Here is an 18,980-nt window from a genome sequence, read left to right on the forward strand (position 1 = left end):
ACACATCACTCAATCTGCCTTAGCAACCCACACACTCAATGCCTGTGTGTGTGTGTGTGTGTGTGTGTGTGTGTGTGTGTGTGTGTGTGTGTGTGTACATATAAATATACACACACACACACACAGACACACACTAACATTCAAAAGTTTGGGGTCACCTAGAAATGTCCTTGTTTTTGACAGAAAAGCACAATTATTGTCCATTAAAATAACATCAAACTGATCAGACTTTACAGAAGCCTCACAAGTCCTCAACTGACAGCTTAATTAAATAGTACCCGCAAAATACCAGTCTCAATGTCAACAGTGAAGAGGCGACTCCGGGATGCTGGCTTTCTAGGCACAGTTCCTCTGTCTAGTGTCTGTGTTATTTTGCCCATCTTAATCTTTTATTTTTATTGGCCAGTCTGAGATATGGCTTTTTCTTTGCAACTCTGCCTAGAAGGCCAGCATACCAGAGTCGCCTCTTCACTGTTGACGTTGAGACTGGTGTTTTGCGGGTACTATTTAATCAAGCTGCCAGTTGAGGAATTGTGAGGTGTCTGTTTCTCAAACTAGACACTCTAATGGACTTGTCCTCTTGCTCAGTTGTGCACCGGGGCCTCCCACTCCTCTTTCTATTCTGGTAAGAGCCAGTTTGCGCTGTTCTGTGATGGGAGCAGTACACAGCATTGTATCAGATCTTCAGTTTCTTGGCAATTTCAGAACAAATCAAATCAAATTTTATTTGTCACATACACATGGTTAGCAGATGTTAATGCGAGTGTAGCGAAATGCTTGTGCTTCTAGTTCCGACAATGCAGTAATAACCAACAAGTAATCTAACTAACAATTCCAAAACTACTGTCTTGTACACAGTGTAAGGGGATAAAGAATATGTACATAAGGATATATGAATGAGTGATGGTACAGAGCAGCATAGGCAAGATACAGTAGATGGTATCGAGTACAGTATATACATATGAGATGAGTATGTAAACAAAGTGGCATAGTTAAAGTGGCTAGTGATACATGTATTACATAAGGATACAGTCGACGATATAGAGTACAGTATATATATATTCATTAAAAATCCTACAATGTGATTTTCTGGATTTTTCCTCCTCATTTTGTCTGTCATTGTTGAAGTGTACCTATGATGAAAATTACAGGCCTCTCTCATCTTTTTAAGTGGGAGAACTTGCACAATTGGTGGCTGACTAAATAATTTTTTGCCCCACTGTATATACATACATATACAGTACTAGTCAAATGTTTGGACACACCTACTCATCCAAGGGTTTTTCTTTATTTTACTATTTTCTACATTGTAGAATAATAGTGAAGACATCAAAACTATGAAATAACACATATGGAATCATGTAGTAAGCAAAAAAAGTGGTGAATCTTGAAAGTAGCTACCCTTTGCCTTGACAGCTTTGCACACTCTTGGCATTCGCTCAACCAGCTTCACCTGGAATGCTTTTCCAACAGTCTTGAAGGAGTTCCCGCATATGCTGAGAACTTGTTGGCTGCTTTTCCTTTACTCTGCGGTCCAACTCATCCCAAACCATCTCAATTGGTTTGAGGTCGGGTGATTGTGGAGGCCAGGTCATCTGATGCAGCACTCCATCACTCTCCTTCTTGGTCAAATAGCCCTTACGCAGCCTGGAGGTGTGTTGTGTCATTGTCCTGTTGAAAAACAAATGATAGTCCCACTAAGCCCAAACCAGATGGAATGGCAAATCACTGCAGAATGCCGTGGTAGCCATGTCAGTTAAGTGTTCCTTGAATTCTAAATAAATCACTGACAGTGTCACCAGTAAAGCACCCCTAAAACATCACACCTCCTCCTCCATGCTTCACGGTGGGAACCACACATGCAGAGATCATCCGTTCACCTACCCTGTGTCTCACAAAGACACAGCGGTTGGAACCAAAAATCTAGAATTTGGACTCATCAGACCAAAAGACAGATTTCCACCAGTCTAATGTCCATTGCTCTTGTTTCTTGGCCCAAGGAAGTCTCTTCTTATTATTGGTATCCTTTAGTAGTGGTTTCTTTGCAGAAATTTGACCATGAATGCCTAACTAGTCTCCTCTGAACAGTTGATGTTTATATGTGTCTGTCACTTGAACTCTATGAAGCATTTATTTGGGCTACAATTTCTGAGGCTGGTAACACTAATGAACTTATCCTCTGCAGTAGAGGTAACTCTGGGTCTTCCTTTCCTGTGGCGGTCCTCATGAAAGCCAGTTTCATCATAGAGCTTGATGCTTTTTGTGATTGCACTTGAAGAAATGTTCAAAGTTCCTGAAATTTTCCGGATTGACTAACCCACATGTCTTAAACGAATGATGGACTGTCGTTTCTCTTTGTTATTTGAGCTGTTCTTGCCATAATATAGACTTGGTCTTTTACCAAATAGGGCTATCTTCTTTATACCCCCCTACCTTGTCACAACACAACTGATAAACAAATGCATTTGTTCAACCCTTTTTTGGTTACTACATGATTCCATGTGTTATTTCATAGTTTTGATGTTTTCACTATTATTCTACAATGTAGAAAATTGTAAAAAAATAAAGAAAAAGCCTTAAATGAGTAGGTGTTCTACAACTTTTGTCCAACATTTTTGCCACCCTTGACGAAGATTATTATTTATTTTTTTATAATATCAATGCTGAGCTATATTGTGTGCTACATTTATTTGGGAAATTATATTATTTTATACTAATACAATTGCTCAGATAAAAAGATTATGTTTAAAAAGAAATACAAATATTTAAAAAAGGTAAAAACTTATTGGCACCCTTGTTTTCAATACTCCAGCACCCTCCCCTTGCAAGAATAACAACAATGAGCCTGTTTCTAAAATGTTTTATAAGATTGGAGAACACATTGGGATCTTGGGATGGGCAACTTTGATGGGGTGGGGGCCACAAAAAAATCGGAGGGGGCGCTCGCGGGTCTGTGTACCCAAATCCATACCCACACAGTTGCTGGCCTTTTAGGGGGCCTAAAGTAAAATGTTGTTGCCCCCCCCCCCCCCCCACCACCACCTTGCAAGCAAAACATTTTATCGGCCCCCCAGAAGTTTTAGAGTTCATATACTGCAATCCTACACAATTTGCCATGGGGTGTAGAGAATGCTTTGCAATTGTATAATTAATTTCATGCAATTCTAGTCATTTTACCATACGTTCACAGTTTTTAATATGATATCTGTGAGAGCGACTAACAAAATCAACGGGGGGGCCCGGTCGGTAATTTGACCATGATTACTACAAGTTTAGATCACTGGCTAGACTAATTTACCAATCTTAAAATTGTTAGCTGACATAAGCTAATTGAGTAACAGACAGTGACTGAAAAAACAAGCGATAAACTGCTGATGCCAACCAAATTCTGAAATTGCACCTTGTGAATTCTACTATTCTAGATTAATCCATGGACCTACAAAAGTGGGCCCCAGTTGCCCATCCCTGTCTTAGACCATTCCTCCATACATCATCTTTCTAGATCCTTGATATCCCTTGTGTGTACATATGGACTTACCTCTTCAATTGAATGCACAGGATTTCAATGGGGTTCAAGTCCGGAGACTGTGATGGCCATTGCAAATTGTAGATTTTGTGGTCAATTAGCACTTATTTTTTGCAGATGTTGATTTGTGCTTAGGGTTGTCTTGCTGGAAGATCCACTTCTGGCCAAGTGTCAGCCTCCTAGCAGAGGCAACCGGGTTTTGGGCAAAAATGTCCCGGTACTTAGTAAAGTTCACGATGCCGTTGACCTTAACAAGGGCCCCAGGACCAGTGGAAGCAAAACAACCCCATAACATCAAAGATCCACCACCATATTTTACAGTAGGTATGAGGTACTTTTCTGCATACGTTTCTGTTTTTCGACGACAAACCCACAACTGGTGTGCGTGGTCAAAGATCTTCATGTCATCTGACCATAGCACCGCCTGGAGCTTGCTAAACGGCATTGGCACTTGGATTGGAACCGGTGTTATGTTCATATGACATGAAAATAGAGCTCTTTGGCCACACAGAGATCTCTCCCGATGCCTCATAAAACATTTTAGAAAAAGGCTGAGTGGCGTTATCCTCACAAGGGAGGGTGCTGGAGTTTTGACCCCCCCCCCCCTCCCCATGTGAGTGTGTGTGTTGAAAAGGGATGTTAATTAAACCGTGTGCATTTTAGAACGTGCATGCACTGAACAATTTGTATATGTCCTTAATTAGATAGTGTGTGGGTCGTGTATCACGTATGAGTGTTAAAACGCTTAGTCTGAGTGTGAATGTATCAAACGATGTGTGTGTGCTTCAGAGAATATTTACATGCATATGTGTGTGTGTTGCAGACATAGATTCAAATACTATTTATGGTATTTCAACTACTTTCAAATACATTTTAAAGTAAGTATTTATATATATGTATTTTGAAAGCACAATGTAGTTGAGTATTGGAATGTATTTGGAAATATATTTGGAAAGTATTGGCAAGTATTTTAAAATACTCAAATACACAGTATTAAAAACTCCCATGAATTTGAACCAGATCTGTTTGGTATTTGTAATAATGTATTTGGAAAAAGACTTCTGCAAATATTTTAAAACAGTGGGTTATGTCTAGTATTTGAAAAAACTTCCAAATACTTCCAATAGAAACATTATTTGAGAAAACTCAAATACACAGAAAAGTATGAAATATAAAATGAAAGAGAACCTGTTAACGTGTTTTGAATTCCAGTATGATTACATCATCTTGTGTAAGTATGTTGCCTGTATGCAAAGACAGAGATAATGGGTATATGCGTGCGCGATGAGTAATTGCTCCACATTTCCTGCTCTGGCCCTTATCTGAAGCGCCTGTGTTTGCACGCACACACCAGTAATAAGCCACAGTCAGAGCGATCTCAGAGCTTTACTTTTGCATCACAAACATTACCTTGATCATCAAGTTAAAGTTGCCCGTAATCATACAATTCAAACCTCTCCTCGGGGACCGCCAGACGTCTCAAATGGCCTGATTCGCCTAATCAAGGGCTTGATAAGGAATTGACAAGTTGAATCCGGTATGCTACTTCTGGGAAATATCAAATACATGGAACGGCTGTGGGAGGAGAGTAGCGGTTCGAAAACCACTGATCTAGATGATCAAACTAACGCCGGCTGCTATCTGAATAGGTCTATCGGACAATTTTCTTGGGTCACTATAACTATATCTATTTTGACAATTGGATTGGTCCCCTCTACCACACGGAACCCCACTAATCTACCGACGGAAACGCACAAGGTGGCTAAAAACAGACCTCCACCCTCTGCCAGCTTGCTACCGATGGCCCGGCTAGCTGTCTGAATCGCTGTGAACCCCAACCAACCTCACTACTCACTGGACCCTTATGATCACTCAACTAAGCATGCCTCTCCTTAATGTCAATATGCCTGGTCCATTGCTGTTCTGGTTAGTGTTTATTGGCTTATTTCACTGTAGAGCCTCTAGCCCTGCTCATTATACCACAGTCAACTTAGTGTATGTAAACTTCTGAACCACTGGAATTGTGATACAGTAAATTATAAGTGAAAAAAATCTGTCTGTAAACAATTGTTGGAAAAATGACTTGTGTCATGCACAAAGTAGATGTCCTAACCGACTTGCCAAAACTATAGTATGTTAACAAGAAATTTGTGGAGTGGTTGAAAAAGTTGTTTTAATGACTCCAACCTAAGTGTATGTAAACTTCCGACTTCAACTGTATCTATCCAACCATCTGGAAATGATATCAAACTCAGTTGGTATCATAGGTGGCACTCCCTATTGGCCATCTAGTGTCACTATTGTCACCAACACTAACTCACCAGCCACCAACTTAGTGTCCATTACGTTCATGTACATTTCTTTGAGCAGCAAACTAAGTGATCCTCAGTAGATTAACATAAATATGTTTTGTCCTCTCTCCCTTTCTCCTCCCCTTACCCACTCCCCCCTCCTCTGCTCCCCCCAGCAGGGTAACAAGACCCAGAATAGCAGGTGTTTAATTAGGGGATTGCAGGCAGGGTGCTAAAAACGCCAGGGAATTGCTTTTATTTGTGTGTGTGCCTGCCTGGCCATAAATAGGTGTGCTGGTCACTCTGTCCAGCTAAGACTGGGCTTTTATGGGAGAGGGCCTGTTACTGGGACAACACCACAAAGTTTATACACACAGAGAGAGAGAGAGCGCGATGGAGATGAGATAAATAGATAGAAGAGGAGTAAAGGCCTTATGGGAACACAGAGACCAATAACTTACAAATAAACGTCAGGAGCGGTTTTGAAAGCGTGTTACTTCCACCAATGCGTTGAGAATGTCTGTTGAACCAAAACAAATGGCGTTTTCAACATCTTTTCCATGCCTTGGGCTCATAGGGATATTGTTTCTTGGTGGTTGAGTGAACATAACCAGGGACTGATAAAGAAAAATCTCCTGCCAGTTGTAACAAACATGGTGTTGTTCCTTTAGTGGATCACAGGAGACTGCATAACCCACAACACCCTGCTACAGTATTTCCACCAATGCAATGCAAAGGTATATTTCCCTCTGTTTGTTATTGGCTGAGTGAGGGTTTCCTTCCTCTTCTAGTTAGGCCTTAGTGAGCAGAGAGAGGAGAGCAGAGCTATGACCTGTTCCTCATGCCATGAAGTTTGTTAGGTTGTGTTAGCACAGCAGGGCTAGGATAGATTGCCGGCTAATGAGCTGCACCACCTGCCTGCCTGTCTCACACCCACAGCCCACACACTTGACAGGGAAGGCAGGGAGGGAGGGGCAATAGAGTACAGTACATTTAGGGCTCGTACAGACAGAGACAGATCAAATTGTGCATGAAGGACACACAAATCTCTCTCTCAAAAGTTGCAACTTCTAACGCTCCTAAAAGTATGTTTGAACAGGGTTGAAAGTCTGAAAGGATACGCTTTCTATGAGAAAGCACGCAGTGGCAAAACACGATGCGTAACTTACAGCAACAAGTTCAACAGTCAAAATACATGACCTATAGCCGACGTGCAAGTTCTGTGAACGTGAATATAGTGTGCCTGTTTACTATTATGTGCTCTCTCTCTCTCTCTCTCTCTCTCTCCTGTCTCTCTCTCCTGTCTCTCTCTCCTGTCTCTCCACAGGATAATCTGTCAGGATACCAGCGGAAAGAGACATCACCCCCAGGCCAGACTACACAACAGGAGGCAGGCGTCCACAACAGGAGGTGTGTGTGTGCAGATATCAGGGGAAAGCACCATCGCCTCAGGGTAGACTACAGAACAGGAGGGGGGGGGGGGTTTAGGTTAATGAAGGTTAATGAAGTGTGTGTGTGTGTGTGTGTGTGTGTTGATAGGGCTGGTTGTCAGGGGATCAGTAATAGGGCTGCTCCATCAGTGACGTAATGCCAAACAGGAGAACAGAACACAGCTGCCATGCCTGGGGGGTGAGGTAGTCACTGGGGGAGATAGAGGGGGAGGAGGGAGAGGGATATATGGGGGGGAGGAGAGATGGTGAGGTACCATGAGGATAAGGGAGAGATAGAGGGGGGAGAGGGGGAGGGTTGGTGAGGTAGTCCTCCATAGAGGGGGTCGGTATACTGGAGGGTAGTAGGACAGTAATCCGTGTGTGTGTGTCTCTGTGTGTGCAATACTAAGACAGTAACCCTGGGGTGTTGGGATGCACTCTGGTGGTTAAGTTGTGTTCTAGGATGCGTCTGCTTGATTGATGCTAGACCCTCTCCCCATCTAATCTACCCCCCATTGGGAGAAGCAGACTGCACAAATATACAGACGTAAACTCCATCAACCATGGGCAAGGGAGGATGAATCACACACACCACACACACACACACACACACACACACACACACACACACACAGGGGGTAGGGAAAGCCATCACACACTCTGTTGGGGGCCAGTCAGGACCATACTGCCTTTCATCAGCCAGATGAGCTCCTTCAAAATCCCAGTGTGAGGTGTTCACTGTGTATGTGCCGTATGTTTGCATTTTGTGTTTATCCCCATTAGAATTTGTGGATGGGGGAAGGTTTGTGTGTGTGTGTGTGTATGTATGTCTGTATGCTTACCATATGATAATTGGGGATGGGTTAACGGCCAGATCACCCGTGATACAAGTCAGTATTCGACGTTCATCCATGTCTGAGGACATCGGGAGATGACGTGGAACCCGGCCACTAGGGGCAACAGTGAGCTCTGTTACCTTCAAGTAGGTTTCAGGGATGGCAGATGTGCATAACCAAAGGTTCCATGTTCAAATCCAGCCATAGAAAGTTGTTATTATAGAATTTTGTTTGAATACTTTCCCAAACCTTAACCATTCGGAGTTTACACCTAACCTTAACATTTCTGAGATAATGCCTAAACGTAACCCAAATCTCTCGTGCCAAAAATTTGACGTCTGAGAAACAAGGATGAACGTCTCATTCTGACGTGAGACTGTGAGAACTTGTTGTGGTTAAATGGTTACGTCGCTGTGTGTGTGTGTGTGTGTGTGGCTCAGGTCTGATTTCCCTAGAGGAGACTGTCTATCAGGGTGGGTGTGCTCTAGCATAACGGATATGGTTTATTCATTATAATGCTCATAGGAAGCTGTAACACACTGGTCACTAGGGGAGAGAGGCAGAGGTTGATCTAATGTAAATATTAATTGGCACTTCTACGATGGCAAATATTGATTCAACGGATTATGGAAATACGGCTTAACGGTTGTGGTCCGCATGGAAATAAGACTCTTTCTTTATGCTTTTCTCTTTCCGTCTTTCTCTGACAGTGTTCTTTAAGTTTACGACCTCGCTGACTATGCCAGATGGAGGGATGTCTGCACACACACACACACCAATGAGTGTGCTGACATGGTCGGGATAGACTTGGGCTGAAGCCAGGTCAGACTAGTGTTAATTAGCTCCTATCAACGCTGCAGGCAGCTGACAGACAAAGAGGTCCCAGAACAGAACTTACTGTGCTACAGGCCACACAGGCCCTTCTGCTCCTCTAGTTAGTTAGTTAGATAATCTATCATGAAAACCCTACTCAATAGGCTCTCTCTCTCTCTCTCTCTCTCTCTCTCTCTCTCTCTCTCTCTCTCTCTCTCTCTCTCTCTCTCTCTCTCTCTCTCTCTCTCTCTCTCTCTCTCTCTCTCTCTCTCTCTCTCTCTCTCTCTCTCTCTCTCTCTCTCTCTCTCTCTCTCTCTCTCTCTCTCTCTCTCTCTCTCTCTCCTTATTTTCCTCTCATCTTCTCTGTTTTTCTACCTGTTTCTCTTTTTCCTTACCCCCCACCCTCTCTCCTCCCCCCACCCACCCTTTCCCCTCCCCCCACCCACCCTCTCCCCTCCCACCCTCTCTCCCTCCACATCATTTCCTGATCAGGAAATTATGTCACAGCACACCCAGTCCCTTTAGATAAAGGAACGAACTGACAGAAAAACACTGAATGAATTGATCACAAAACATTGAATACATTGGAATACATTGAACCTCAAATTGTAGCCAATTTATGCTGGTAGTAATTCCTAAAACTTGCCAACTAAATGTTGCTATTTTCCTAGCAAGTTTTGTCTGAAAAAGGTTTAAGAATATGCAAACCATTTGAGTCCTTTCCGAATCCTTCCAACTGACACAATATGCACTAAGATATATTTCTGGATAAAGTCATGTCATAGAAACATCTATATACAGTATAAACATGTATCCCCAGGAGGGCTGTGTTTTGGGTGGAGATGAAGACAGTGGCCATCCCTGTGCCCTGGGTTAGGGTGTGCTTTCCTGTCATGGCAGCCCCTATAGAGACAGAACGGCATTTGGCTCTGGTTGTTCTAATACTCCGGTCACATCCACCCAGCAGTGAGTGACATTATTAGCAGAGTGCCCTGACAGAGAACAATGGAGCCAGAGGTGACGCAAGGCTCAGAGGAACCAGCCATGCTGTCCACATAGACATCAATACATCTACATAGAGTGTCTCTCAGGAGTCGGACCTCTATGGCCCTGACACACACACACACACACACACACACACACACACACACACACACACACACACACACACACACACACACACACACACACACACACACACACACACACACGGCCTCTCCCACTGTGGGGGACCCTAATATCACTTCGCCACATCTGAAACAGGAAGTGGTTGCACAACCCTTACGGAAAGAAATACATTTAAAATCTATTTTTAGATTTAAAAACAAATAGGACACGTGAAATATTTAAAATTAGCCAAATAAATGTTCACTGAACAAAAATATAAACGCTACATGCAGTAACAGCTCATATAAAGGAAATCAGTCAATTGAAATAAATTCATTAGGCCCTACTCTATGGATTTTGCATGACTAGGAAAACAGATATGCATCTGTTGCTCACAGATCCTTAAAAAAAAGATATGGATGTGGATCAGAAAACCAGTCAGTATCTGGTGTGACCACCATTTGCCTCATGCAGCGCAACACATCTCCTTCACATAGAGTTGGTCAGGCTGTTTCTTGTATTTGTATTTATTATGGTCCCCATTAGCTGCTGCCAAGGTAGTAGCTAATCTCCCTGGGGTCCAGCAAAATAAAGGCAGTTTGTTTGTGGCCTGTGGAATGTTGTCCCACTCCTCTTGCTGTATATTGGCGGGAACTGGAACAAGCTGTCGTACACGTTGATCCAGAGCATCCCAAACATGCTCAACGGGGTGTCTGATTGAGAATGCAGGCCATGGAAAAACGGGGACATTTTCAGCTTCCACGAATTACAGATTCTTGCAAAATGGGGCCATGCATTATCATGCTGAAACATGAGGTGATGGTGGTGGATGAATGGCTCAATAATGGGCCTCAGGATATCGACACAGTATCTCTGTGCATTAAAATTGCCGTGAAGAAAACGCAATTGTGCTCGTTGTCCGTAGCTTATGCCTGCCCATATCATAACCCCACTGCCACCATTGGGCACTCTGTTCACAACACTGACATCTGCAAACTGATTGCACAAACTACATTATTAGGCTGCTTAGCTAGTTTGCTCTGACTCAGCTAACTAGCGATTAGCAATAGCGGATAACACGATATAGGCCCAACTTGTTAACACAAGACACACTAGCCGTTTGCAGATGTAAGAAACCCAAACTAATAGTGTAATTATAGAACGCTAGTGGATTTACATTAAGAAGCGACAACAACATCGCTGTCATCAACATTGTTGCATGTGCTGCATTGACCATGCAGACTGAATGCAAGTGTCTCGTGGTCGAGGAAAAACCAATGTGCTCCTTGAGTGACAGGTGGCGGGGCTAGGTCAGTGTGGAAAGCGGCATGGAGAGAGAGCAGAGAGAGATGACTCAAGTAGCGGAGTAAACTCTAAAAATGGACGTTAGACACAGCGTATCACATTTAACAAACCAAACATTCAAATACCGGTATAGAAGTTAAAGTAAAAAGCCAAACTGGTACGTGCATCAATAACGGTATATCGTAAAAGATGGTATACCGCCCAGCCCTACGCTCGCCTACACAACTCCATATACGCCGTCTGCCATCTGCCCGGTACAATTGAAACCAGGATTAATCCGTGAAGAGCACACTTCTCCAGCGTACCAGTGGCCATTGAAGGTGAGCATTTGCCCACTGAAGTCAGTTATGACTGTGAACTGAGGTCAGGTCAAGACCCTGGTGAGGATGACGAGCACGCAGATGAGCTTCCCTGAGATGGTTTCTGACCGTTTGTGCAGACATTTTTCAGTTGTGCAAACCCACAGTTTCATCAGCTGTCTGGGTGGCTGGTCTCAGATGATGCTGCAGGTGAAGAAGCCAGATGTGAAGGTCCTGGGCTGGCGTGGGTACACGTGTCTGCATGTGAGACCGGTTGGACGTACTGCCAAATTCTCCAAAATTAAGTTGGAGGTGGCTTATGGTAGAGAAATGAACATTCAGATCTCTGGTAACAACTCTGGTAGACATTCCTGCAGTCAGCATGTCAATTGCACTCTATGTCAAAACTATGGCATTGTGTTGTGTTAAAAAACTGCATATTTAAGACTGGCCGTTTATTGTCCCCAGCACACGGTGAACCTGTGTAATGATCATGCTGTTTAATCAGCTTCTTGATATGCCACACCTGTCAGGTGGATGGATTACATTGGCAAAGGAGAAATGCTCATTAACAGGGATCTGAACAAATTTGTGCACAACATCTTAGCTTTTGTGCTTATGGAAAATATCTGCGAAAATGTCTCTTCTCGGCAGAGTTGCAAAGAAAAAGCCATATCTCCGACTGGCCAATAAAAATAAAAGATTAAGATGGGCAAAAGAACACAGACACTGGACAGCGGAACTCTGCCTGGAAGGCCAGCATCCCGAAGTCGCCTCTTCACTGTTGATGTTGAGACTGGTGTTTTGCCAGTACTATTTAATGAAGCTGCCAGTTGAGGACTTGTTTTTTAAAATTTTATTTCACCTTTATTTAACCAGGTAGGCTAGTTGAGAACAAGTTCTCATTTACAACTGCGACCTGGTCAAGATAAAGCAAAGCAGTGCAACACAAACAACAACACATGGAATAAACAAACATACAGTCAATGATACAATAGAAAAAGTCTATATACAGTGTGTGCAAATGAGGTAGGATAAGAGAGGTGAGGCAATAAATAGGCCATAGTGGCGAAATACTTACAGTATAGCAATTAAACACTGGAGTGATAGATGTGCAGAAGATGAGTGTGCAAGTTCAGATACTGGGGTGCAAAGGAGCAAAATAAATAAAATAAATAATAGTATGGGGAAGAGGTAGTTGGATAGGCTATTTACAGATGGGCTATGTACAAGTGCAGTGATCTGTGAGCTGCTCTGACAGCTGGTGCTTAAAGTTAGTGAGGGAGATATGAGTCTCCAGTCATTGGCAGCAGAGAACTGGAAGGAAAGGTGGCCAAAAGGAGGAATTGGCTTTGGGGGTGACCAGTGAAATATACCTGCTGGAGCGCGTGCTACGGGTAGTGCTGCTATTCTGAGAAAGGCGTGGCTTTACCTAGCAAAGACGTATAGATGACCTGGAGCCAGTGGGTTTGGTGGCGAAAATGAACTAAAGGCCAGCCAACGAGAGCATGCAGGTCGCAGTGGTGGGTGACAAAACGGATGGCACTGTGATAGACTGCATCCAATTTGCTGAGTAGAGTGTTGGAGGCTATTTTGTAAATGACATCGCCGAAGTGAAGGATCGGTAGGATAGTCAGTTTTACAAGGGTATGTTTGGCAGCATGAGGGAAGGAGGCTTTGTTGCGAAATAGGAAGCCGATATTAGATTTAATTTTGGATTGGAGATGCTTAATGTGAGTCTGGAAGGAGAGTTTACAGTCTAACCAGACACCTAGTAATTTGTAGTTGTCCACATATTCTGAGTAAGAACCGTCCAGAGTAGGCAGCAGTTGAAGAGCATGCATTTAGTTTTACTTGTATTTAAGAGCAGTTGGAGGCCACGGAATGAGAGTTGTATGGCTTCGAAGCTCGTCTGGAGGTTAGTTAACACCGTGTCCAAAGAAGGGCCAGAAGTATACAGAATGGTGTCGTCTGCGTAGAGGTGGACCAGAGAATCACCAGCAGCAAGAGCGACATCATTGATGTATACAGAGAAAAGAGTCAGCCCGAGGGTTGAACCCTGTGGCACCCCCATAGAGACTTGTGAGGCGTCTGTTTCTCAAACTAGACACGAATGTACTTATCCTCTTGCTCAGTTGTGCACCAGGGCCTCCCACTCCTCTTTCTATTCTGGTTAGAGCCAGTTTGCGCTGTTCTGTGAAGGGAGCAGTACACAGCGTTGTACGAAATCTTCAGTTTCTTGGCAATTTCTCGCATGGAATAGCCTTCATTTCTCAGAACAAGCATAGCCTGAAGAGTTTCAGAAGAAAGTTCTTTGTTTCTGGACATTCTGAGCCTGTAAATGAACCCACAAATGCTGATGCTCCAGATACTCAACTAGTCTAAAGAAGGTTGCCAACTAAAATGATAAACTTGGATGAGCTAACACAATGTGCCATTGGAACACAGGAGTGATGGTTGCTGATAATGGGCCTCTGTATGCCTATGTAGATATTCCATTAAATAAATCAGCCGTTTCCAGCTACAATAGTCATTTACAACATTAACAATGTCTACACTGTATTTCTGATCAATTTGATGTTATTTTAATGGAAAGAAAAAATTGCTTTTCTTTCAAAAACAAGGACATTTCTAAGTGACCCCAAACTTTTGAACGGTTAGTGTGTATATATACTCAAATATATATACACTGTATATATACACACACACACACACACACACACACACACACACACACACACACACACACACACACACACACACACACACAGTATATGTAAAATGTATATCACAATTTATGCTAAATGCATTGGAAGATGTATTTAATGTGTTTCAAAATACATTCTGAAATACATAATGTATTTTAAAATGTATTTATCAATATATCTGGTTCATATATTTTCAAATGTATTTGTAAATGTCTAGTGAAATGCAGTATATTACATTTGATTGTAATTGTAAGAAATATCTGATTACATGACAATGTAAAACCTGGTCTCAGCATCTGGGAACAGGTGTCATGCCAATTCATTTGTTACGTTGTACTCTGCTTATAAAGGTTAAGCTTGAACACTGCCAGTTCAGTAGTGTTAATGAGACTGCCATACAGTACCAGTCAAAAGTTTGGACACACCTACTCATTCAAGGGTTTTTCTATATTTCTACGTTTTTCTACATTGTAGAATAATAGTGAAGACATCAAACCTATGAAATAACACATATGGAATTATGTAGTAACCAAAAAGTTAAACAAACAAATAAAAATATATATCATATGAGATTCTTGAAAGTAACCACCCTTTGCCTTGATGGGGCGGCAGGGTAGCCTAGTGGTTAGAGTGTTGGACTAGTAACTGGAAGGTTGCAAGTTCAAATCCCCGAGCTGACAAGGTACAAATCTGTCGTTCTGCCCCTGAACAGGCAGTTAACCCACTGTTCCTAGGCCGTCATTGTAAATAAGAATTTCTTCTTAACTGACTTGCCTAGTTAAATAAAGGTAAAATATATATATTTTTTTAAATGACAGCTTTGCATTCTCTTAACCAGCTTCATGAGGAATGCTTTTCCAACAGTCTTGAAGGAGTTCCCACATATGCTAAGCACTCCTCTTCCTTCACTCCGCGGTCCAACTCCCAAACCATCCCAAACCATCTCAATTGGGTGGTAAGGTGATTGTGGAGGCCAGGTCATCTGATGTAGCACTCCATCACTCTCCTTTTTGGTCAAATAGCCATTACTCAGCCTGGAGGTGTGTTTTGGATCATTGGTATCTTTTGGTTCTGGTTTCTTTGCAACAATTTGATCATGAAGGCCTGATTCACGCAGTCTCCTCTGAACCGTTGATGTTGAGATGTGTCTGTCACTTGAACTCTGTGAAGCATTTATTTGGGTTGCAATCTCAGGTGCAGTTAACTCTAATGGATTTATCCTCTGCAGCAGAGGTAACTCTGGGTTGTCCTTTCCTGTGGTGGTCCTCATGAGAGCCAGTTCCATCATAGTGCTTGACAGTTTTTGCGACTGCACTTAAAGAAACATTCAAAGTTCTTGACATTTTCCGGATTGACTGACTTTCATGTCTTAAAGTAATGATGGACTGTCATTTCTCTTTGCTTATTTGAGCTGTTCTTGCCATAATAAGGACTTGGTCTTTTACCAAATAGGGTTATCTTCTGTATACCACCCCTACCATGTCACAACACAACTGATTGGCTCAAATGCATTAAGAAGGAAATAAATTCCACAAATTAACAAGGCAACCCTGTTAATTTAAATGCATTCCAGGTGACTACCTCACGAAGCTGGTTGGTTACTACATGATTCCATATGTGTTATTTCATAGTTTTCTATGTCTTCACTATTAATCTACAATGTAGAAAATAGTTTTAAAAAACTTTTTAAAAACTGGAATGCGTTGGTGTGTCTAAACTTTTGACTGGTACTGGTAGTACAAGTAATACTCCATTGTTATCAGTCACCATTTCATTACAATATGATTTTAGGTGAAGAGGCACTTACTGTTGTATTTTTTTTTCTCTTGAGATTGGAAAACATGCTTATCATGAAATGTAACATTTCTGAACATTTATGACAGAATGTTAATATTTACGTGAAATAAAAAGTTATAAAAAAAAAAAATAAAAAAAAAGTTTAATGAAATGATATCACCGCCAAAGTTTTGGGCTTGGTTGCCAAACAAATCATCTCCATTGATCAATACGTAAAGAGTGTGTGTGTTTTTTATTTTTTTTTAGCCAGGCAAGTCAGTTAAGAACAAATTGTTATTTTCAATGACGGCCTGGGAACAGTGGGTTAACTGCCTGTTCAGGGGCAGAACGACAGATTTGTACCTTGTCAGCTCGGGGGTTTGAACTCGCAACCTTCCGGTTACTAGTCCAATGCTCTAACCACTAGGCTACCCTGCCGCCCCAATATGTGAGTTTGGGTATGGTTATGTCTACTGTGTGTGTTCATTTGTGTGTGTGTGTGTGTGTGTGTGTGAGAGAGACAGAGAGAAAGGAGGAGGGATATGAGGAATGATGACGAACTGCAGCATTCCTCACCAGGGTCATTGGGCTTGACAGGAACTCCAAAATTAGCCTACTGTTTCCGCGGTGATGGAAAATCTCCCGCCTTTATCAGGAAACCGAATTCCATGAGGGTCAACGGCAGTGTGTGTATTTAACATGTATTTACAATACCAGTTCCTCGGTGTGTGTGTGTGTGTGTGTATGTATGTATGTGTGTGTTATACACTTACAGTACTCTATGAATGAACTAGTGAGTTACAATCCTTTCTACATGTCCCACATCTTTTTTGGCCAAGACACTCATCTCCGTATGGTGTAAATCCATATGCTCTCTCGTACAGTATGCCGCTACTCTGACTCACTCTGGCATGCACCAGTTCTGGGAAGACAAGCCTGAAATCATCCCCACCATGGATGAAGTGTGTTCCAGATGGGACCAAAACGATCCGCTGGCTACTGCATAAACACCATGGCAACCACCCAAGTAAACAAGGAAGGGGTTTTGGTGGCATGCCAGCGATAAAGTGGATCAAAGTCAGGCATGAGGGCAAACAGGAATCTGCCATTGTTCTATGGAATGACGCAGTCGCGACTAAAGTGGTAGAGAATGAATGGAATCTAATGGCCAGGCCAAGGTAGAACAGGGCTAGATGTTCATCTAGCCTCATTCTGCTACTGTTATTTTCCACTGAAAATGCACGCCAACCCCGACGTGAACATCGCCTGGCCTAGACCACTGTCCATGTTTTAGAGTGTATAGCAGTCTGTTCAACAGTGGCATGTCTAAATCACATTGTCACGTGGCCGTTGAAGCAAAGCGCGAAGACTTGTGTCCAAGTGTGTGACCGCCGTGTTTGTTCATGTGTATGCATCTAATGTAAAGCATGCGTGCCTACTGCCCGTTTCTCTAAGTGAATGTGTCTACGTGTGTCTCCCTGTGCGTGGCCCCTTTAAGCCAGTGGGGGTGTGAGGAAGAGGGGGAAGAGGGAGAGCAGGAACACAGCTAGACCACATCACGCTGGAAACATTTGGCAGCAGCAGACACACACACGCTGGCCTGCATGTTTTCGTGCTGCAGTTTTGAGGGGGGAAAAGGGAAGATGACATCAAGCTCATCATGTGGGGCCAGGAAGACGGGGGATGATGAGAACACTGGCAGAAACACAACACTGTTACATAAAACGTACAGGGTACGGTTGGGAAAACCAGGACCTCTGGGGTGTGTGTGCGCACACACAGGCGAGTATTTGTGCCCTTGCATTGTGTGTCAACTATTGTGTCTGTCTTTGTGACTGTTTGTAGCCATAGAGTATGCAACTCATGTACGCAAGTGTGCTATTGTGTACGTATTCAAGAGAGGTGATGTCATTGGCATTCTTACAGGTCATCGGTTTGACCTTTCTGCTCCTCGGGCAGGGGCTGACTGGGGCGGGGTCAGGTGTGTCTGTGTGTGTGTGTGTGTGTGTGTGTGTGTGTGTGTGTGTGTGTGTGTGTGTGTGTGTGTCTACGGGCCAGGGGTGAGAGTACACAGGCCACTGGCGCCAGATGTGACGACCGCAGGAGTCTGAAGAGAAATATTGGAAGGAGGAGCGGATGAAGGTAAGAGAGGAAGGGAGGAAAGGGGAGGTGGAGGAGAGGGAGCGGGTAGGAGAGGTATAAGAGGAGGGGATCATTAGAGGAGAGGAAAAGGGGAGCTAAGAGAGGAGGAGAGGGAAAGACACAGAGAGACAGAGAAAGGGGGAGGGAAGAGAGGGATCAGGGGAGAGGGAGAAGGTCATTGAGTATAATGTGCCAGACCTCCCTCGGGGAAGGTGAGCTCACCTCTTAATGGCACCACTGGCTCCTTCTCAATGAAATCATTGATCTGCCAAGAGTCCCCGGTAGGTAATGGATACGGAGCAGATAGGAAGCGAGGGAGGGTGGAGGTGGTGAATGGGGAGAAGGGGAAGGAGAGCTGGATGAGAGGGGTGAGGGAAAGAGAGAAAGAGAGAGAGAAAAAAAGGGCAGGACCATGACCCCTGGCAGCCAACCATCAGATCAAATCAAATCAAATCAAATCAGATCACTGTGACCTCAATGACCTCAACTGTGACCAATCAAAATACAGCGGTGAACATAACATAACATAACAATCCAATCCCATACGACCATTTCAGGCCACACACACATCCAATCGCTGTTCAGCTTGGTACTCCATAATGTAGTGAATTTGTTAGAGAACATTTAAAATGTCTACGCAATTCAATAGCAAATTATGCGCCAAATGGAAATATGCTCAATGTATTACAGGGGAGCTAAGAGTGGCTTTCCACATTAAAAATACTTTCTACTCAGAGTATGAGCAGT

The 18,980-nt window shown here is 43.1% G+C and overlaps 1 protein-coding gene across 4 annotated transcripts in view; it reads right to left on the reverse strand.

Moving 5' to 3' along the window:
* The window catches only part of LOC139369460 (dual specificity protein phosphatase 8-like), a 63,908-nt gene that overhangs the window by 12,503 nt on the left and 32,425 nt on the right, over positions 1-18,980 (reverse strand). The window lies entirely within an intron of this gene.

This window comes from Oncorhynchus clarkii, chromosome 2 (genome assembly GCF_045791955.1).
Source record: "Oncorhynchus clarkii lewisi isolate Uvic-CL-2024 chromosome 2, UVic_Ocla_1.0, whole genome shotgun sequence".
Lineage (NCBI taxonomy): Eukaryota > Metazoa > Chordata > Actinopteri > Salmoniformes > Salmonidae > Oncorhynchus > Oncorhynchus clarkii.